Source organism: Mustela lutreola, chromosome 6, assembly GCF_030435805.1.
Source record: "Mustela lutreola isolate mMusLut2 chromosome 6, mMusLut2.pri, whole genome shotgun sequence".
In the NCBI taxonomy this organism is placed as follows: domain Eukaryota; kingdom Metazoa; phylum Chordata; class Mammalia; order Carnivora; family Mustelidae; genus Mustela; species Mustela lutreola.
In genome coordinates this window covers 86,119,441-86,127,317 of record NC_081295.1, presented here as the reverse complement: position 1 = coordinate 86,127,317, position 7,877 = coordinate 86,119,441, and positions in this window count along the sequence as shown.

Genomic DNA, 7,877 nt, shown 5'->3' with positions numbered 1-7,877 from the left:
TAGTGCTCTCTAAGTCTCAAGGTACAAATATGGTGCCAACACTCCTATCTCTCCAAATCAAATTTGAGTTGGCTCAAACACCCAGATGCCATTTAGGTCGGAAATTCAGAATCACTCTCTTGGGCTATTCCCACTGATCCTAAATTGATTTTCTTTGATGAAGTATGTGTACCTTCTGTATCACAGTTATCTGGAGTTATTGTGAAAAATAGACTCCCATCTGACTGATGGTATCCATCAATCAGAATCTCTGGAAGAGGGGTTCAGCATGCCCCAGTGCATTCTTGTGCACACTTAACACTTCTTAGTCTGAAATTTGCACATGACTGCTAGACCAACATTCTCTGATACAATTTTCTACGATGATAGAAGTGTTTTACACATGTACTATGTAGTCACGGGCCACATGTGGTTATTGAGCTTTTAAAATGTGATTTGTGTGATTGAAGAACGGAATTTCTAATTTAATTGAATTTAAATAGTCACAGGAGCATATTTGACAGCACAGTTCTAGACGGTTAGTACCTGAGAGCAAAAACTGGATCTTCAATCTCTGTATCCCTCTGTGCCTGGCACATGGTAACCTGCACACAAAAACTGAAATAGGGGGCACCTGGGTGGCTCAGTGAGTTTAAGCCTCTGCCTTCGGCTTAGGTCATGATCTCAGGGTCCTGGGATCAGGCCCCACATAGGGCTCTCTGCTCAGTAGGGAGCCTGCTTCCCTCTCTCTGCCTGCAGCTCTGACTACTTGTGATCTCTCTCTCTGTCAAATAAATAAAATCTTAAAAAAAAAAAAAAAGCTGAGAGTGGTGGGGGGGAGTCAAGATGGCGAAGTAGCAAGCTGAGACTGCTTCAGCTAGCCGGAGATCAGCTAGATAGCTTATCTAAAGATTGCAAACACCTGAAAATCCATCGGCAGATCGAAGAGAAGAAGAACAGCAATTCTGGAAACAGAAAAACAACCACTTTCTGAAAGGTGTTTTCTTTTTTAAAAAATTTTTTTCTTTTCTTTTTTTTTTTCTTTTTTCTTTTTTTTTTTTCTTTCTTCCTTTTTGAACCTCTTTTTATCCCCTTTCTCCCCACTCACGATTTTGGATCTCTTCTAATTTGGTTAAAGCATATTTTCCTGGGGTTGTTGCCACCCTTTTAGTATTTTACTCGCCCCTTCATTTACTCTTATCTGGACAAAATGACAAGACGTAAAAATTCAACACAAAAAAAAGAACAAGAGGCAGAACCGAAGGCTAGGGACCTAATCAATACAGACATTGGTAATATGTCAGATCTAGAGTTCAGAATGACAATTCTCAAGGTTCTAGCCGGGCTCAAAAAAGGCATGGAAGATATTAGAGAAACCCTCTCGAGAGATATAAAAGCCCTTTCTGGAGAGATAAAAGAACTAAAATCTAACCAAGTTGAAATCAAAAAAGCTATGAATGAGGTGCAATCAAAAATGGAGGCTCTCACTGCTAGGATAAATGAGGCAGAAGAAAGAATTAGTGATATAGAAGACCAAATGACAGAAAATAAAGAAGCTGAGCAAAAGAGGGACAAACAGCTACTGGACCACGAGGGGAGAATTCGAGAGATAAGTGACACCATAAGACGAAACAACATTAGAATAATTGGGATTCCAGAAGAAGAAGAAAGAGAGAGGGGAGCAGAAGGTATACTGGAGAGAATTATTGGGGAGAATTTCCCCAATATGGCAAAGGGAATGAGCATCAAAATTCAGGAGGTTCAGAGAACGCCCCTCAAAATCAATAAGAATAGGCCGACACCCCGTCACCTAATAGTAAAATTTACAAGTCTCAGTGACAAAGAGAAAATCCTGAAAGCAGCCCGGGAAAAGAAGTCTGTAACATACAATGGTAAAAATATTAGATTGGCAGCTGACTTATCCACAGAGACCTGGCAGGCCAGAAAGAGCTGGCATGATATTTTCAGAGCACTAAACGAGAAAAACATGCAGCCAAGAATACTATATCCAGCTAGGCTATCATTGAAAATAGAAGGAGAGATTAAAAGCTTCCAGGACAAACAAAAACTGAAAGAATTTGCAAATACCAAACCAGCTCTACAGGAAATATTGAAAGGGGTCCTCTAAGCAAAGAGAGAGCCTACAAGTGGTAGATCAGAAAGGAACAGAGACCATATACAGTAACAGTCACCTTACAGGCAATACAATGGCACTAAATTCATATCTCTCAATAGTTACCCTGAATGTGAATGGGCTAAATGCCCCTGTCAAAAGACACAGGGTATCAGAATGGATAAAAAAACAAAACCCATCTATATGTTGCCTCCAAGAAACTCATTTTAAGCCCGAAGACACCTCCAGATTTAAAGTGAGGGGGTGGAAAAGAATTTACCATGCTAATGGACATCAGAAGAAAGCAGGAGTGGCAATCCTTATATCAGATCAATTAGATTTTAAGCCAAAGACTATAATAAGAGATGAGGAAGGACACTATATCATACTCAAAGGGTCTGTCCAACAAGAAGATCTAACAATTTTCAATATCTATGCCCCCAACGTGGGAGCAGCCAACTATATAAACCAATTAATAACAAAATCAAAGAAACACATCAACAATAATACAATAATAGTAGGGGACTTTAACACTCCCCTCACTGAAATGGACAGGTCATCCAAGCAAAAGATCAGCAAGGAAATAAAGGCCTTAAACGACACACTGGACCAGATGGACATCACAGATATATTCAGAATATTTCATCCCAAAGCAACAGAATACACATTCTTCTCTAGTGCACATGGAACATTCTCCAGAATAGATCACATCCTCGGTCCTAAATCAGGACTCAACCGGTATCAAAAGATTGGGATCATTCCCTGCACATTTTCAGACCACAATGCTCTAAAGCTAGAACTCAACCACAAAAGGAAGTTTGGAAAGAACCCAAATACATGGAGACTAAACAGTATCCTTCTAAAGAATGAATGGGTCAACCGGGAAATTAAAGAAGAATTGAAAAAAATCATGGAAACAAATGATAATGAAAATACAACGGTTCAAAATCTGTGGGACACAACAAAGGCAGTCCTGAGAGGAAAATATATAGCGGTACAAGCCTTTCTCAAGAAACAAGAAAAGTCTCAGGTACACAACCTAACCCTACACCTAAAGGAGCTGGAGAAAGAACAAGAAAGAAACCCTAAGCCCAGCAGGAGAAGAGAAATCATAAAGATCAGAGCAGAAATCAGTGAAATAGAAACCAAAAAAACAATAGAACAAATCAACGAAACTAGGAGCTGGTTCTTTGAAAGAATTAATAAAATTGATAAACCCCTTGCCCGACTTATCAAAAAGAAAAGAGAAAGGACCCAAATAAATAAAATCATGAATGAAAGAGGAGAGATCACAACTAACACCAAAGAAATACAAACTATTATAAGAACATACTATGAGCAACTCTACGGCAATAAATTTGACAATCTGGAAGAAATGGATGCATTCCTAGAAACATATAAACTACCACAACTGAACCAGGAAGAAATAGAAAGCCTGAACAGACCCATAACCAGTAAGGAGATTGAAACAGTCATTAAAAATCTCCAAACAAACAAAAGCCCAGGGCCAGATGGCTTTCCGGGGGAATTCTACCAAACATTTAAAGAAGAACTAATTCCTATTCTCCTGAAACTGTTCCAAAAAATAGAAATGGAAGGAAAACTTCCAAACTCATTTTATGAGGCCAGCATCACCTTGATCCCAAAACCAGACAAGGATCCCACCAAAAAAGAGAGCTATAGACCGATATCCTTGATGAACACAGATGCGAAAATACTCAACAAAATACTAGCCAATAGGATTCAACAGTACATTAAAAAGATTATTCACCACGACCAAGTGGGATTTATTCCAGGGCTGCAAGGTTGGTTCAACATCCGCAAATCAGTCAATGTGATACAACACATCAATAAAAGAAAGAACAAGAACCATATGATACTCTCAATAGATGCTGAAAAAGCATTTGACAAAGTACAGCATCCCTTCCTGATCAAAACTCTTCAAAGTGTAGGGATAGAGGGCACATACCTCAATATCATCAAAGCCATCTATGAAAAACCCACCGCAAATATCATTCTCAATGGAGAAAAACTGAAAGCTTTTCTGCTAAGGTCAGGAACACGGCAGGGATGTCCATTATCACCACTGCTATTCAACATAGTACTAGAGGTCCTAGCCTCAGCAATCAGACAACAAAAGGAAATTAAAAGCATCCAAATCGGCAAAGAAGAAGTCAAATTATCACTCTTCGCAGATGATATGATACTATATGTGGAAAACCCAAAAGACTCCACTCCAAAACTGCTAGAACTTATACAGGAATTCAGTAAAGTGTCAGGATATAAAATCAATGCACAGAAATCAGTTGCATTTCTCTACACCAACAGCAAGACAGAAGAAAGAGATATTAAGGAGTCAATCCCATTTACAATTGCATCCAAAACCATAAGATACCTAGGAATAAACCTAACCAAAGAGACACAGAATCTATACTCAGAAAACTATAAAGTACTCATGAAAGAAATTGAGGAAGACACAAAGAAATGGAAAAATGTTCCATGCTCCTGGATTGGAAGAATAAATATTGTGAAAATGTCTATGCTACCTAAAGCAATCTACACATTTAATGCAATTCCTATCAAAGTACCATCCATCTTTTTCAAAGAAATGGAACAAATAATGCTAAAATTTATATGGAACCAGAAAAGACCTCGAATAGCCAAAGGGATATTGAAAAAGAAAGCCAACGTTGGTGGCATCACAATTCCGGACTTCAAGCTCTATTACAAAGCTGTCATCATCAAGACAGCATAGTACTGGCACAAAAACAGACACATAGATCAATGGAACAGAATAGAGAGCCCAGAAATAGACCCTCAAATCTATGGTCAACTAATCTTCGACAAAGCAGGAAAGAATGTCCAATGGAAAAAAGACAGCCTCTTCAATAAATGGTGCTGGGAAAATTGGACAGCCACATGCAGAAAAATGAAATTGGAGCATTTCCTTACACCACACACAAAAATAGACTCAAAATGGATGAAGGACCTCAATGTGCGAAAGGAATCCATCAAAATCCTTGAGGAGAACACGGGCAGCAACCTCTTCGACCTCTGCCGCAGCAACATCTTCCTAGGAACAACGCAAAAGGCAAGGGAAGCAAGGGAAAAAATGAACTATTGGGATTTCATCAAGATCAAAAGCTTTTGCACAGCAAAGGAAACAGTTAACAAAATCAAAAGACAACTGACAGAATGGGAGAAGATATTTGCAAACGACATATCAGATAAAGGACTAGTGTCCAGAATCTATAAAGAACTTAGTAAACTCAACACCCAAAGAACAAATAATCCAATCAAGAAATGGGCAGAGGACATGAACAGACATTTCTGCAAAGAAGACATCCAGACATCCAGATGGCCAACAGACACATGAAAAAGTGCTCCATATCACTCGGCATCAGGGAAATACAAATCAAAACCACAATGAGATATCACCTCACACCAATCAGAATGGCTAAAATCAACAAGTCAGGAAATGACAGATGCTGGCGAGGATGCGGAGAAAGGGGAACCCTCCTACACTGTTGGTGGGAATGCAAGCTGGTGCAGCCACTCTGGAAAACAGCATGGAGGTTCCTCAAAATGTTGAAAATAGAACTGCCCTATGACCCAGCAATTGCACTATTGGGTATTTACCCTAAAGATACAAACGTAGTGATCCAAAGGGACACATGCACCCGAATGTTTATAGCAGCAATGTCCACAATAGCCAAACTATGGAAAGAACCTAGATGTCCATCAACAGATGAATGGATCAAGAAGATGTGGTATATATACACAATGGAATACTATGCAGCCATCAAACGAAATGAAATCTTGCCATTTGCGACAACATGGATGGAACTAGAGCGTATCATGCTTAGCGAAATAAGTCAAGCAGAGAAAGACAACTATCATATGATCTCCCTGATATGAGGAAGTGGTGATGCAACATGGGGGCTTAAGTGGGTAGGAGAAGAATCAATGAAACAAGATGGGATTGGGAGGGAGACAAACCATAAGTGACTCTTAATCTCACAAAACAAACTGAGGGTTGCTGGGGGGAGGGGGTTTGGGAGAACGGGGTGGGATTACGGACATTGGGGAGGGTATGTGCTTTGGTGAGTGCTGTGAAGTGTGTAAACCTGGTAATTCACAGACCTGTACCCCTGGGGATAAAAATATGTTTATAAAAAATAAAAAATTAAAAAAAAAAAAGCTGAAATAGGGAACAGGTCTGCACTATTTCCATTTTTTGAGGTTCCTAGTATATTAAGAAATGACAAAACAGGATTGCAGAATTTGTGTTATATTTTAGCTGTTTACCTTACACTTTTTTTTCTGGTGATGAGATTTTAAGATCTACTCTCGTAGCAACTTTTAAATATGCAATGAAGTTTTATTAATTGTAGCCATCCTCCTGTACATTCCAACCCTATCATTTATTTTCTAACTAGAAATTTATACCTTCTTCACCCATTTCGCCCACTCTCCAGCCTCTGCCTCTTGTGACCACCAATCTGTTCTCTGTATGTTGGAGCTTGGTTTTGATTTTGTTACTGTTTTAGATTCCACATTTGAGTAAGATCATATTGTATTCTTCTGTCTATTTCACTTAGCATAAGGCCCTCAAGATCCATCCAAGTTGTTGCAAATAGCAAGATCCCACTCTTTTTTATGGCTGAATAGTATCTATTGTTTATATATACCACATTCTCTTTATTCATCCATGAACACTTAGTTTGTTTCCCTATCTTGGCTATTGTAAATAATGCTTTAATGAACATGGGAGTGAAGATATCTTCTTAAATTAGTGTTTCAATAAATACCTAGAAGTGGAATTGCTGGAGGATATGGTAGTTCTATTTTTAATCTTTTGAGGAAGCTCCATACTGTTTTCCACAGTGGCTGCACCAATTTACATTCCCACCAACAGTGCACAAGGGCTCTCTTTTCTCCACATCCTTGCCAGTATTTGTTATTTCTTACCTTACACTTTCAAAATACCTTTATTGTCTATTCTCCAGATAATTACAAGATTATTATATCATAGACACATTCTTGTCTGATAAGAAGGCCTAATTGTTAGGGGGCATTCAATTGCCTTTCTACCTTTAACTTAGCACATATAAAAGATGTATTAAGACAATGATGAATCCTACTTTAATATTTTCCATGTACCTTCAGATAAAGCATGTATGTGCAAATATATACACCAGTGAATACAAACCAGAACACTAATATATGGTAGAAAGGAATTTAAAGCAAATAATATTACTTAGATTAGATAATAGAAAAGGCAATTCTTCAAATTCTGGCCTACTAACAGAAAATACTGAGAGAAGTGGTGAAAAATTGTTTGATGTGAGAATTAGGGACTTCCAGTTTCCCATTAATGCTTGCCAATCATTACCTTACCTATCTACCTCCATCAGAAGGAAAAAAATCAAAATTAAAAGAATGACATTGTGTAGATTTGCAATACCATTAAAACTTCTTTGAAGATAATTCATTTTTCTAGCTTTATTTAGCTAAACTGAAGAGATTGGAGACCTTACAAAACAAGAGATTCTTTTTAAAATTTTTTTTTATTTTTTCAGTGTTCCAAGATGCATTGTTTATGCTTCACACTCACTGCTCCATGCAATACGTGCCTACCTTAACACCCACCACCAGGCTCACCCTTCCCCCCACTCACCTCCCCTCCAAAACCCTCAGTTTGTTTCTCAGAGTCCACAGTCTCTTATGGTTTGTCTTCCCCTCTGATTTCCCCCAATTCACTTTTCCTTCCCTTCTCCTAATG